This window comes from Microcaecilia unicolor, chromosome 10 (assembly GCF_901765095.1).
Source record: "Microcaecilia unicolor chromosome 10, aMicUni1.1, whole genome shotgun sequence".
Lineage (NCBI taxonomy): Eukaryota > Metazoa > Chordata > Amphibia > Gymnophiona > Siphonopidae > Microcaecilia > Microcaecilia unicolor.
The window spans coordinates 31,006,286-31,021,859 of NC_044040.1; the positions used below are offsets into that span (position 1 = coordinate 31,006,286).

At 44.2% G+C, this 15,574-nt stretch overlaps 1 protein-coding gene across 3 annotated transcripts in view; it reads right to left on the reverse strand.

The window, feature by feature from the left end:
• Positions 1-457: 457 nt before the first annotated feature.
• EFCAB10 (EF-hand calcium binding domain 10) overlaps positions 458-15,574 on the reverse strand; it is a 29,491-nt gene continuing 14,374 nt past the window's right edge. The window contains exons 5-6 of one of the 3 annotated variants that reach the window (XR_003943627.1): positions 8,518-8,623; positions 458-765 (exon numbers count right to left, since the gene is read on the reverse strand). The gene's annotated coding sequence lies outside the window, so the exon portion shown is untranslated. Of the gene's footprint in view, positions 766-7,798; positions 8,624-15,574 lie in introns of those variants that run through there. The other 2 variants (XM_030217027.1, XM_030217026.1) reach the window with 2 other exon arrangements.

Genomic DNA, 15,574 nt, shown 5'->3' on the forward strand with positions numbered 1-15,574 from the left:
CCTTGCCCATCTCTACCTACCTATCTCTTTTATTATTCTGCTATACTTAACATATTGTCTCTATCAGTACTTTGTAATCCCTATTACTATGTAAGCTGCATTGAACCTGCTTTGAGTGGGAAAGTGTGGGGTACAAATGTAATAATAAATATCTTTATTAATAAAATGTATAGACTCTGTTTACAATTTAGAACATAATAATCCACAATACAGTCACAATATCAGACTACTACAATAATGTACCCACTCAAAACAACTTGCTGGGTAAACAATAAAGCTCCATATCATCAAACTATTCAGTAGGAAAAGCCTGAGCAAAAAAAAAAAAAAAAAGTTTTCAATGCTCTTGAAAACCAGACAGGCTAGGTGTGTACCAGAGGACTGGGTTGAGAACCCCTGCTCTATAGTATTGAAGAGGACTAAAACTGCTTGCAGTTGGCTAGCTTTACCGTTATACCTTTTTTTTTTTTTAAGAAATCAACATTTCTTGTGTGCATAAGCACAGTATCCTAGAAGTACTGATGACAAGCATATGTGCCCTGGATGAAATAAAATTGGAGTAGTTTGAATCTCTTAGCCTATGACAGGAATGGATAGTTGTCTTTTTTTTTTTTTTTTTCAATGCAGAGGTACTTTATTGTGTAACTGCCATAGAAGGCCAGAGAAACATCCACAGCTTTTAAAGACTTGGCAACACCTTGCTCTTCCCCAGGAAATAGGTGAACGTTGGAAATGATTGTCACATGTGGCAATGGATGATGGCTCCTGAGAAACAAACATTAAAGACAAAAAGATAGGTTTCAGATCTTAATTTGTTTACAATTATGGCAATATTTTATACGTTATGACGCATTTGCAAGTATAAAAAGTAATATTCATTCCGGAAGTTCTGCTCCCGCACCATCTTTGGCATCTATACGACTGAGGCTTGGTTTCCAGCGTTGTTTTCTATAATGTGAGATGGATTGTAAGCGCCCTTCCTGAGGCAACCACAAGGTTGGCGAAACAAGGTGCTCTTGTTGGAGGGCTGGCGTCTATCGTTGGCCGAAGATTTAGAGGGCTGGCGTTTTTTTGTCAGTTGAAGATTTTTTTAAAGGCTCCGGAGCCCTTCTGAGGGGAATTCTCTCAAGGAAACCGCCCTGTTTGAACTAAGTTAAGTAACTTTTTTGACACATTATTTGGCAGGCAGTTTTCTGGCAAGTTAGTTCTTTAGGGGGATTACATTTAAGGTTTAAGGGGTAGTTAGATTCCTGCCCCTTAGTTTTTCCTCCTGTTTTACAAGGGCTCAGGTATTCCTCCTCGGAGTGTTCTCTAGGTAGTTCCTTGAGGTAGGGATCAGCCTAGGTTGGGTTGGTTTGGGTTTGGTGTCCATTCAATTGGTAGATACAAGAAGGAAAGAGAGTTTTTTCATCCCATTCGTTTTTTTCTCATTTAGTTTGAGTTTTTACGTCTGGGTTTTTTCTCCTTTTCCTTCTTGGGAGGAACCTATGATAGTAATGGACTCCTTATTATATAAGGTGTGTTAAATTCCATAGGAATGGTCCCTTGTATGGAGGTTTGAGGTTCCATTTGATATATATTTTTTTCCCTTGCAATTGATTGGGGCACCTTCAAACCAAGTTTATTTACAATACAAACTCCTCTTATTAGGTTGGAACTATTTCTATAGAGTTTGTATTCTCCTATAGTTGTTAATTTTGTGGTTAAAATATTAACAAAACTCTTAATACAGTGGCTCTAAACATGGCCTGCTTTTATGTATACACACATGGAACAGCGAAGGTGACTCAAAAGAGGAGGATTGAACAATGAATGGTAAAATTATGTATAATCATACCTGATAATTTTCTTTCCATTAATCATAGCTGATCAATCCATAGACTGGTGGGTTGTGTCCATCTACCAGCAGGTGGAGATAGAGAGCAAACTTTTGCCTCCCTATATGTGGTCATGTGCTGCCGGAAACTCCTCAGTATGTCGATATCAAAGCTCCATCCGCAGGACTCAGCACTTAGAGAATTACACCCACGAAGGGACACTCTGCCCAGCTCACCACCGCCGAAACGGGGGAGGGGAATTAACCCAGCTCATCCCCACACAAGTGGGGGAGGGGAATCCGTCCAGCTCATCCCCGCGGAGCGGGGGAGGGACACCACACCCGCCGATGCGGGGGGATCTGGCTTATCCTGCAACCGCAACCGCGGGAGGAGCTGACTGACCCTAACACCGCCGAAGCGGGAGGGGTACAAAGCTGCCCTACAGCCGCACGAAGCGGGAGGGAGTGCCGGCAGAATTTATGTCTCAATCCAGCCCCGTAAAACGGAGGGGAGAGGAATGCAGCAGCTCACTGTAACACAAAGTCGTCTCAACTCTTGAAGAATCCAAGTGAAAGAAGAACTTGAACACGAAGTCCTCCTGAAGTAACTGAAGGCTAAACTTGAACCTAAAATTCAACCAGAATATAAACAGTACAGATATCTGGGAGGGGCTATGGATTGATCAGCTATGATTAATGGAAAGAAAATTATCAGGTATGATTATACATAATTTTACCTTCCATATCATCAAGCTGATCAATCCATAGACTGGTGGGATGTACCGAAGCAGTACTCACCCAGGGCGGGACATAGAAATCCCTGACCTCAACACTGAAGCTCCAAACCGGGCCTCCGCCCGTGCAGCCACAGTCAAACGGTAATGCTTGGAGAATGTATGAGCCGAAGCCCACGTTGCCGCCTTGCATATCTCTTCCAAGGAGACGGATCCAGCCTCTGCCATCGAGGCCGCCTGAGCTCTCGTGGAGTGAGCCTTCAGCTGGATAGGCGGCACCTTCCCCGCGGCCACATAAGCCGCTGCAATGGCTTCCTGGACCCATCTTGCCACTGTAGGCTTAGCAGCCTGCAGACCCTTACGAGGACCTGCAAACAGGACAAACAGATGATCCGATTTCCGGAAATCATTGGTCACTTCCAAGTATCTGATGATGACTCGTCTCACATCCAGATATTCAAGAGCGGAGTACTCCTCTGGGTAGTCCTCCCTACGAAAGGAAGGGAGACAGAGCTGCTGATTCACATGGAAGCGAGAACCAATCTTGGGCAGGAAGGAAGGCACTGTGCGAATAGTCACTCCTGCCTCAGTGCACTGCAGAAAAGGCTCTCGACATGAGAGCGCCTGGAGCTCGGAAACTCTTCTGTCTGAAGTGATAGCCACCAAAAAGACTGCTTTCAACGTCAGGTCTTTCAGAGATGCCCTCGACAAGGGTTCCAAAGGCGGCTTCTGCAATGCTCTTAGCACCAGGTTGAGATTCCACGCAGGCACCACTGAGTGCAGAGGAGGGCGCAGGTGATTAACTCCCTTGAGAAAGCGCACCACATCTGGCTGCGAAGCCAGGGAAGCACCCTTCAGGCGGCCCCTGAAGCAAGCCAGAGCCGCTACCTGGACTTTAAAGGAACTGAGCGACAGGCCTTTCTCCAGACCTTCTTGCAGGAACGCCAACACTGAAGAAATTGGAGCAGTGAAGGGAGAAAGTGAGCCTGCTTCACACCATGCTGCAAAGATACGCCAAACCCTGGCGTAAGCAGTAGAAGTAGAGCGCTTCCTCGCTCTCAGCATAGTGGCGATGACCTTGTCTGAGAAGCCCTTCTTCCTCAGACGCTGCCGCTCAATAGCCAGGCCGTAAGACCAAAGGGAGAGGGATCCTCCATCACCACGGGACCCTGATGTAACAGGCCCTGCTCCACTGACAGCCGCAGAGGATCGTCGACTGAGAGCCTGAACAAGACCGCATACCAGGGACGTCTGGGCCAATCCGGACCCACCAGGATTACCCTGCCGGGATGCTTTGCCACCCGGTCTAGCACCCTGCCCAACATGGGCCAGGACGGGAACACATAGAGGAGCTCTTGTGTCGGCCACTGTTGGAGAAGAGCATCTACTCCCAGGGATCGAGGGTCCCGTCCTCTGCTGAAAAAGCGCGGCACTTGGCCATTGGCCGATGACGCCATCAGATCTAGGCTCGGCTGGCCCCAGCGCTTCGTGATGTCCAAGAACGCCTGAGCAGATAGTTGCCACTCTCCGGGCTCCAAGGTATGGCGACTGAGAAAGTCCACCTTGACATTCATGACTCCGGCAATGTGGGCCGCTGAAAGCTGCTCCAGGTTCGCTTCCGCCCACTGGCAAAGACTCATAGCCTCCTTGGCTAGAGGGGCGCTCTGGTACCTCCCTGGCGGTTGATATAGGCCACAGCCGTGGCATTGTCCGACAGGACCCGTACAGGCTTCAACACGAGTACCGGGATGAACTCCAATAACACCAAGCGAATGGCTCTGAGTTCCAGGAGGTTGATAGACCACTTGCCTCTGCAGGAGACTAGAGCCCCTGTGCTGTCCTTCCCAAGCAGTGGGCTCCCCAGCCCATCAAAGAGGCGTCTGTCGTGACGACAATCCACTCCGGGGTCACCAGAGGCAATCCTGCAGACAACTTGTCTGTCTGCGTCCACCAGCTCAGCGCGTTGCGCACTGCTGGGTCCACGGGAAGGCGCACAGCATAATCCTCCGACATCGGAGTCCAGCGCAGCAGCAGAGAAAGCTGTAGTGGTCTCATATGAGCCCTGGCCGTCATAGAGCCCAACAGCTGCACGTAGTCCCACGCCCGAATAGGAGAGGCTACTAGGAACTAGTCCACCTGAGCCTGAAGCTTGACAATCCGATTGTCTGGCAGGAACACTCTGCCCACTTGGGTGTCGAATCGAACTCCCAGATACACCAGGGACTGAGTCGGGCGCAGCTGGCTCTTCTTCCAGTTGATGATCCATCCCAGGGAGCTCAAAAGAGCAACTACCCGGTCCATAAGCTTTGCCGCACTCTGCATAAGAGGGGGCTCGGATCAACCAGTCGTCCAGATAAGGATGGACTTGTACTCCTTCCTTTAGCAGGAAGGCCGCTATGACCCCCATTACTTTGGAAAAGGTCCGCGGAGCAGTAGCCAACCCGAAAGGGAGGGCTCTGAACTGGAAGTGTCGTCTCAGGACTGTAAAACGCAGAAAGCGTTGGAGAGGAGGCCAGATGGGAATATGCAGGTACGCTTCCTTGATGTCCAAGGAAGCCAAGAACTCTCCTGCCTTCACTGCCGCTATAACAGAGCGGAGAGTCTCCATGCGAAAGTGCCTCACTTTCCAGGCCTGATTGACCCCTTTGAGGTCGAGGATAGGCCGGACAGAACCTCCTTTCTTTGGAACCACAAAGTAAATGGAGTAACGTCCCTTGCCAATCTGATTTTTTGGCACCGGAACGACCGCACCCAGGCGGATCAGGTTGTCCAAGGTCTGCTGCACTACCACAGCTTGACCGGAGACTTGCAGGGAGAGAGTACAAACCCGTCTCTTAAGGGTTGGCAGAACTCTAGCTTGTAGCCGTCTCTGATGACTTCCAGCACCCACGCGTCTGAAGTTATAGTGGTCCACTCGCCCAGAAACGAGGACAGCCGTCCTCCAATCTGCACTGGGGCGTGGACCAAGGCCCCGTCATTGGGTACAAGACCCTGGGGGAGGACCGGAGGGAGCACCTCCGGGACGGCGGTCTCTGCGAAAGGAATGCTGCTTGGGGGAGAAATTCCTCTTGAAGGAAGAGGGGGCAGAGGAACCCGACTTGCCCGGGCGGTATGGAGGTATCGGGACTAGTACTAACCCGAGCCCTGACCTCTGGTAATTTCTTGCCCTTAGACGTGCCGAGATCGGTCACGATTTTGTCCAGCTCGACCCCAAAGAGCAGCTTGCCTTTAAAAGGCAATCTAGCCAGGCGGGATTTAGAGGCGTGGTCAGCAGACCAATGTTTCAGCCAAAGCCACCGCCGCGCAGAGACTGTCTGAGCCATGCCTTTAGCTGAGGCTCTCCAGACATCATACAGCAAGTCTGCCAAATAGGCTAAGCCCGATTCCAGGGCCGGCCAATCAGCCCTCAAGGAATGATCCGAGGGGGAAGCCCGCTGCACCATAGTCCGGCACGCCCTGGCCACATAGGAGCCGCAAACTGAGGCCTGCAAACTTAAAGCAGCTGCCTCCAAGGACGACCTTAAGGCCGCCTCCAATCTTCTGTCTTGGGCGTCCTTTAGGGCCGTGCCACCTTCCACCGGCAACGCCATTTTCTTAGTCACCGCAGTGATTAAAGAATCCACGGTAGGCCACAGATAGGCCTCACGTTCACTCACAGCCAAAGGATAGAGGCGGGACATAGCCCTAGCCACTTTAAGGCTCGTTTCCGGGACATCCCATTGAGCCGCAATTAAGGTGTGCATGGCATCATGCACGTGGAAGGTTCTAGGCGGGCGCTTCGTCCCCAGCATAATGGCAGAGCCAACAGGGGCTGAGGGAGAGACGTCCTCCGGAGAGGAAATCTTCAAAGTGTCCATGGCCTGTAACAACAGGTTGGGCAAATCCTCTGGGCTAAAAAGCCGCGCTGCAGAGGGGTCATCCGCTCCATCCGAGCGGGGATCTATCTCCTCCAAGGAATCCGCAAAGGATCGTTGGGAGACCTCAGACACGCTGCCCTCATCTACATCGGAGGAGACAAAAGTCCTCCAAGGCCTGGAAATCAACCCGAGGGCGTTTACCTCTGGGAACCTCAACCTCTTTATCAGAAGAGGGAGCAGGGGCAGCGTTTAGCATGAGGAAAGCCTGATGCAGCAGCAAAACAAACTCGGGGGAGAAACCCCCCAGACTGTGCACTTCCGCAGCCTGGGCAACAGCCCTAGACGCACTCTCAACCGGCGCTCGCAATAGCGGGGGAGAGACATGCTGCGCATCCAAAATGGCGTCCGGCGCGAAACTCCGTGAAGGAGCCGCGCGGGAAGAACGGCGCTTAATTTTAGCCGCTTTTGTGCCGTCGCCCAAATTAAGGGCGTTCATGGCATTAATGTCTCCAACCTCAAGGGCGGCCCCGAAGAAGCCGTCCGAGCCGCGTGGCCGGCCAAGATGGCGGAGGCGAGGAGCGGGGGATGGGCGTTTATGGCGGGAAAAAACCGCCACGCCGGAGGAACGACCGGGACATTCATCGGTCACTAAACTATCACCCATCAAGGGCGAATCAGGTTGTAAAACCCCCGCATCCCCTCTAGAAGCGCTCCAGCGATCCGGGGAGCGACCCTTTGCGCCCTCGCCCTCCGACGCCATTGCCACGAGGAGAAGAATCGGGGAACCCCCTGCCCGCTATAAAAAGGTAAAATTACCTGCTTGCCGCTCCGAGCTGTAACGAACTGGTGTCCCAGTGAGTAGCTGCAATGAACGTTTAAAGAAACGTCGAATTAAACGCCTTTAAAGACGTTTAAAAATATATATTTTTTTTTTTTTTTAAACGGAGCCAGCGGGAGGGGGGAGAAAAGGAGGGACCTGGCACCACCAGGTTTGCACTTGCTCAAAAGAGCCCTCAACCCCAGGCCTCAACAAAACCTAAGGATTAGGCTTGGAGGCCTAGCCAGAGCTGCTGCTGTGTGTGACCACCACCTGCTGAGATAGAGAACATACTGAGGAGTTTCCGGCAGCACATGACCACATATAGGGAGGCAAAAGTTTGCTCTCTATCTCCACCTGCTGGTAGATGGACACAACCCACCAGTCTATGGATTGATCAGCTTGATGATATGGAAATAGAGGTTATTGACCTATCTACAGATGACACGGCCGTATTTCGGCCAAAGGGCCTGCCTCAGGAGTCTAAATTCAGAGAATAAAATATCACAAGAATAGAAAATAAACAACAAAAATGATAAATATATGACTAGTAGACAAAAACACAACTCTCAAGTTTGGAATATAAATGGATAGAAGCTATTAATCTTAATAAAAATATTATTCAGAATGAACTACATTTTGTTACCATCTTACAGTACTTATGTAGTAAAGCGCATTCCCAGAGGGTTACTCATAATGAAAGAACCATGGCTTTTTCTGGATGATGCAAATTTCCTCAACAACTGATGTTCAGTTATGCCCCCTAGATTTGATGATACTCATAGTAGAAACATCCAAAAAGAAAAATTATTGAGACCAGTTGTTGAGGAAAAAATTAATGTTTTAAGAAAGGAAGATAGCAATTTCGACACAATTATCCAAGGAGTAAATAAACATCTCAAGAATTTTAAACGTGGCATTAAGAAAACCAAGCTTAATAACCTACAGAGAGATGAAAATTATTATAAAAGAGGTTCAATATATCCTTGGTCTAAACCAACGGTTTTCCATAAAACTAACAATTATAAACGTTCTCTTTCACGCCAACATAAACAGAGAAACAAACAGTTAGTAGGTTAGATATTCCAGCTTCTAATAACCAGACAGATACTCCACTTCTCAATAACCAGACAGACATCAGAAACGGAAAAAGAATCCATACTGCTTCTGGAGAATTATTCACCTCTCCTCCCACCCGTTCCACAACAAACCTGTAGATTACAGTTACGAATGCTTTTTTAGAGAGAATCTTACCCAAAAAATAACCACAATGACTTTTCAGAGAGCAAATACCTTTAATACCTAGAGATATCACGAACAGAACTACCAACAGACCAGGTCATTTTATCCAACCAGAGGAAGAGGATGCTGTAGCCCACAACAATGGTAAGACAAATGCCTAGAAAATGAAGAGAAGAAATCCCAGTGATTAACATCTCCAGTATTCCTCTTACAAAAACTAAGTCTCAACTACTACAAAAAGAACTTTCATTTGTCCCTACCATGCCCTATGACCCGTTACAAACCAGAATTGATTTATTTCCCTTCTACTGCATACTCCAAATGCAACCTTTGTTTTGGGATAAAGAATCCACATATGATTCTACAGTGTTGAAAAAAAAAGAAGCAATTGGATTCCACCCAGAAATCCAGACCCTGCAATTTTCACTTTAAAAATGTGTTCTTAAAGACATTCGTAACAGATGTCTAAAAGCAAAAATTTCCACAATTTGAAACAAGATAAGCTCATAGAACTGAAGGCACTTTCCCACAATACGGTCATAGTAATAACGCCTGCAGACAAAGAAGGTGGAATAGTAGTGATAGGAACAAATATATCAACAAAGTGTACAGACAGATACTAAATAAAGAATATTATGTACAGCTAAAAGAAGACCCTACAGTGAAATTACAAGAAGAGATCAAAGAGATTGTCTCATTAGCTCATGGAGAGGGCTTCCTCACATCCAAAGAAAAGGATATTTTTATTAGTTCCCTATCCCATCACTCCTATGTTTTACATTTTACCCAACATCCACAAATCCCTCACTAATCCACCAGGCTGTCCGATTGTATCAGGGAACGGCTCCTTGTTGGAACCACTGTCACAATTCGTAGATCATTTCTTGAAGCCATACATACCACAAATGCCATCATATGTTAGAGACTCCTCCCACATCACACTTTTAGATGATTTTGATGGAGATCTTAGTGACATTTTTTTAGTCATTCTTGATATTGATACTTTATATACTAATGTACCACCATTGGGAGTCTCTTTTGATCATTGAAAACATATTGAAGGATAGAAAAATATTACACTGCATTCCAAACTTTCTAATTATCATCTTCGCTACTTTGGCCCTAACCTGGAATTATTTTTTATTTCAGGACACATTCTTCTAACAAATAAAGGGCTCAGCAAAGGCTCCAGAATTAGCTAACTTATATGTAGCAACTTTGAAAAGAAATATTTATCAGATCATCCATATAAAACAGAGATTGTCTTTTATAAGAAGTGTATAGATGACATATTACTACTTTGGAGAGGTGAAGAGAGCAAACTGTTGGAGTTATATGACTGGTTAAATCAACAAGATAAACATCTACATTTTAAAATTCATTACATTAATCATCAAATTCCATACTTAAACATTATGATCACTGACTACATTCAGATGTGTTACAAATGTGTACAAGAAACCAACGGATAAGAACACTTTCTTACTTTTCAGTAGCTTTTCATAACTGCATTCTCAAGAATAATCTACCTCATAATTCGTCCGTCTACGTCGCCTATGCACCAATTTTGAAAACTTCAAATCACAAGCAGAACTCAGGCTCATAGACAGAGGCTATCCAGAAGCATGCATACAAAGAAGTCTTGACAAGGCTAAAGCACAAGACAGAAATCTACTCAATGCTAAGACAGACAGAGGTCAACCAGACATAGTATGCACCTTGAAGTTCTCACATTTCTCGAATCAATTCTGAAAAATTATTCTCAAGAATTGGCATATTCTGGAAACATATCCATGCTTTAAGAATGAGATCCACCATTGCACATTCCAGACATAAAACCCTCAAGGAGCAACTTGTACCCTCAACTTTACCCACAGTTAGTTTGGAAGAATACATCTACACAGGCCATACCATCTGTGGAAAATGCACAGTGTGCAAACATAGTTTGACACTAGATAAATTTGTATATCCTACTACGAGGAAGACTTATTGGCTTCAACATTGCACTGCTTGCACATCCTTCAATGTGATCTACGTGGTTATTTGTCCCTATAAGCTACTACACGTGGGAAAGACAAAGAGAATGGTGAAAACCAGAATAATAGAACATAGATCATGCATCAATAGACACATTTTATCAGCACCTTTAGTTTCCCACTGGGATGAAAAACCATACTATAGAAGATTTGAAATTCTTTGTCATCAATGTGCCTTTCAGAGCAAGAGATGGCAATATAGATAGCATTCTCCTTAGAGAACAATGCTTCATCTTCAATTCAGACACAGTTACCCCAATGGTCTTAACCTAGAACTAGATCTTATACCATTCCTGTAGGTTTACTACTGTCTCTATAGACAAGTCTTACAGTAAGTCTTTAAGATCCCATTCATATATGTGAGACTTTTTCATATTCTTTATATCTTTGAGTACACCAGCCCTTCAATCTATAGTTACTTTCAGTGCCCTCTCACAATACTAACTCTGATGTATCCTATCCAGCATAACACCATTGATACAAGAGTTCTGTAAGTCGAGACAATATCCTTACTACCATGGATACATCATTTATATTCATTTCATTCATACTGATTTATCACATTAGAAACAAATGTCTAGTGTAATCAGCTGTATAGATAAACATGCATGTCTTATTAAGCCAACTTTTACTTTTTATTCTTAATGTCATATTATTTTTTAAATAATGATGGGTATATTTATTTTATTGGTTCTTTAATACATTGGTTAGACATTTTACATATTTTTTGTCATCATCTTCATTTCATTTTTTCCTGCAAATGATCTTACCATTATTTCTATCTGTATTTCCTTGTTAGTTTTTTATGTTTCAGAAAACAGCAATATACACTAGTTTAACAGTTCTATAGACGCCAGGACTTCGTTCTTATCTACTTTTCCTTTTTTTTTTTATTATATGCGTTCCATTCTCATTGTTATTCATCATATTACATTCGGATCTTTTAGTACTGTTGCATTTTTTCCCTCCACTATCTAGAACTTTTAAACACTCCATGATTGTGTTTTTGCTTATGACATCATCAGCGACCTCACAAGCATTCCTTTAAACATGTTGCTCACAATGGCAGCTCTTTTTTCTTTCTGCACCAGAGACGCAGTTAGCTTTAGTCCAGAAATCCAAACTTACATCACTTCTGGTAAGCTTTTGGTTTTCCAGTCATAGTATTATATTAGTTTTCAATTTACTATCTACTGTTAGCATCACAATTGTTTTAATATCCGTTATAACTTAGCGGTCCCATTTCCATGACACACTTTTAATAGCATTTATCCGAGATTCACCCCTCATGCTCTTAAAGGTAGCTACATATCCTGTTAGTTTAGCTTACAATTCTATTGTGTCGTCCTTTCCTCATCAACAGAGTATTCCACTCTTAATAGTGATGACGGTTTTTCATCTTCCCGCCAAGACTCGCTATCAGCATTCACTGTAAGTTTTATTTAGATACTACTCGTTTCCATTCCCCAGCATTATAGTTTCTCACATATGCATTTTCTGACACCGTGCAGGATAAATACTCACTTCCAAGGTGGTTTTCTTCTATTTTTCACAACTTCTCCTCACTTGTTAGCCATTTTAAATATTTACTACCACTTTTTAATAGCTTTTATTTCCACTATCTACAATTTTTCATATTTTCCTGCACTATATCTTCCCCCATATCACTCTGTTCTCTTTGTACACTATGGGGGTCTTTTACTAAAGATTAGCTTGAGTTATCTGCAGCAGGGCCCATAGGAATAAAATGGGCCCTGCTGCAGATAACTCAAGCTAATCTTTAGTAAAAGACCCCCTATGATGTTTAAGTCACGAATCTTCCACAACATTCCACTTAAATTTTTCAGCACTGCATTTTGGCTGGTCAGTATACATATTTTTTGTTTCTTTATATTGGTTCATATAAATGTTTTAGCTTGTCAGTGTATTTTTTTGTTTCTTGTTGTCTTACCACTTGTTTAAATCTGGTTCATTTTTGCATTCTCAATCTAGGATTCCAACTTAATTATCCCAAGTTGAGATATAGGCACTAATTGCAGCAATTAAAGGTACATTTTACAATTTGTTCATATATGTTCATATTTGTATATTGTTAAACAAGTTTTTTTTAATATATATATTGTCATACATGTTTTTTATATACATTATCAATATGACTATGTATGTTTTGATATACTTGTATCAGTACGTGTAATTTGTTATAAGTACTTTTTATGTGATACTAGTAAAAAAGGCCCATTTCCAAAACCAATGAAACGGGCGCTAGCATGTGGCTTTTTTTGTGTGTGTGTGTATGTGTCACAGAGTTATTTTGTGTGTGTGAGTGTGTGGTGTGTGTGCAGGTTGTTGATGTGTGTCTTTTTTTTGTTTTGTTTTTTTTGCTTGGGGGTTGGGGGATGTGCTGTGCTGTCCTTGGTCGCTGTTTGGTGCTGGCTGGGTCGCGGGTAATCCAGCTGGTCCGCAGCTTGTCCTGTTCGCCCACGTCCCAGATGGTGACGGGCACGTTGTTTTCCGGCTCCTCTGACTCCATGTCAAGCGATCCCAAATATAGTCTGTGCTATAGGCCCTTTGGCACTCTTCAGTACTGGCATTAGGCATTTAAAAATTTCTCCCCCCCCCCCCCCCCGGTCTATTTTTGCACATACCCACAGCAGGAATATTCTTCTCTCGTTCCAGCGGTGGTTCTGTGCTCTCCGTGCTGCACAGATAATGAGCCATTCTGCTGGGGAATGCTCCTCCCTTATTGTCACGTAGTTTCCTCTGATTGGTCCGTCGTACGTTGCCTAGTGTTGCCTGGGAACGGTGTTGTGATGGTCCTTTGTGTTTCAGAATGTTGAGGGTGTTTTTTCTGATTGGTCCGTCATGCGAGGGCGGGGCAGAGAGACATGGTCAGTGTTGTGGCTTCACACCATGAATCCATGAACCCTTCAGGGAGTGACTGAGTGACTTCAGAACGTTGTCTTCAGAACGTTGAGGGTGAGTTTTATTATAGTAGATACTATTATGATTTGGTAATAATTTGTTACTAATGTTCAATTTTTGACTACTGTCTGATGTTTAATTGTTCTATTTTTCTGCCAAGATTGACTATTTTTTAAGTTACAGTTTTTACACATTATTACAGTATTATTTCTATTGTTTTTCTTTATTTTATTCAGTCATGATTATCTCAATATTTTAATAATTAATATTTTATGTTTTTGCTATAGTTTTATCAACCTACTAGCCATATATTTATCCTTTTGTTGTTATTTTCTAGTCTTGTGATATTTTATTCTCTGTATTTAGACTACTGAGGCAGGCCCTTTGGCTGAAACACAGCTGTGTCAAGTCTGTAGATTGATCAATAAACTCTATATTTAAGAGCATTGTCCAGTCCTCCTCTTTTGAGTCACCTTCGCTGTTTCATGCCTGATTGCAAGTCTGTGAGGTTTTTGTTCTTCTGTGCATACATCTGCTTTTATGTATAACCTTGTGACTTGCATGCATGCTATGTGTTTCCTCACTGCAAAGTTGCTGTTGCCATGTCTGGCCAGTGGTACATAGAGATTCGGGTCCTTACCATAGATGAATCTGACTGAAATTTGATAGACGTGTCCTATCTTGAGGTGCGAGCACTTCCGCCAAATCCATTCATGTTGAAATTCCTGAAAGATGTTTTGGAAGTCTAAGGCCGCTAGTGAATTGGCAGAAGTGTCAAGCACTGGCAGTAAAGCAATCTAGCAAAAAAAAAAAATGCACTTCCCTTGTGTTACTTCTAGCGTAAGTTTATGTGCCTTGAACTCGCATATGTTTAACTTAATTCTGGTGTGAGAATGCTTATTTGAAACTTCCCCGTCAACCACAGCTAGAAAGCCATCATCACCACCACAGCACTAATATGATGTCCCTTTAGATGCTCTTCTAAGGTTAGTCTGGCCCAGACATTAAAAAAAAAAAAAAAGTGGTATGAGTTGAACGTGATGTGTCTTTGAAGGCCCAGGTCTGTTAGTGTCAACAGACACAATAGTTTGGGTACACTTCCTTTGGCCTTGAGTCTGCATCAATTAGAAAGTTGCATCAATCTTGCAGTCCAGTTTTTCAGCATTATGGACACATGGCCTAGAGAAAACAGGTGGTAGGACAAATTAACTGATCAAAGTGGATGTCCAACACTACCTTAGCAAGAATTTGGGGTGCGTTTTAAACTGTTCTAAGCTGCTCAGGGAGATCCTTATAGACTGAGTAGGCAGAAGGTAAATATAATAGCACATAATATAGCGGGATGGGGAAGGGAGGGAGGGGGTAGGGGTAATTTTAAGGATTTGCAGGAGGGTTAGGTAATATATTTTGTTTAAGGGTGCGGTAATTGGTGGTTGGAGATTTCTTTTGGAGGGGATCTATAATGTTTTCCCATAATTTTACACTGACATTATTTCTTGCACACTAGACGTGGCTTTGCCCGACGGTACTTTGTGATGGCGGGGAGGGTTGAATGGGGATAAAAAGAAAAACTAATTGATGAATGCCGAAAGATTGGCAGTTCTTAGTTGCACGGTTACTGTTTTCTTGTTGCATTATCATGTATGTATCTTTTGAAGGTCTGTCAATAAACAGATTTAAATATAATAGCACATAAGGTAAAATTATGTATAATCATACCTGATAATTTTCTTTCCATTAATCATAGCTGATCAATCCATAGACTGGTGGGTTGTGTCCATCTACCAGCAGGTGGAGATAGAGAGCAAACTTTTGCCTCCCTATATGTGGTCATGTGCTGCCGGAAACTCCTCAGTATGTCGATATCAAAGCTCCATCCGCAGGACTCAGCACTTAGAGAATTACACCCACGAAGGGACACTCTGCCCAGCTCACCACCGCCGAAACGGGGGAGGGGAATTAACCCAGCTCATCCCCACACAAGTGGGGGAGGGGAATCCGTCCAGCTCATCCCCGCGGAGCAGGGGAGGGACACCACACCCGCCGATGCGGGGGGATCTGGCTTATCCTGCAACCGCAACCGCGGGAGGAGCTGACTGACCCTAACACCGCCGAAGCGGGAGGGGTACAAAGCTGCCCTACAGCCGCAC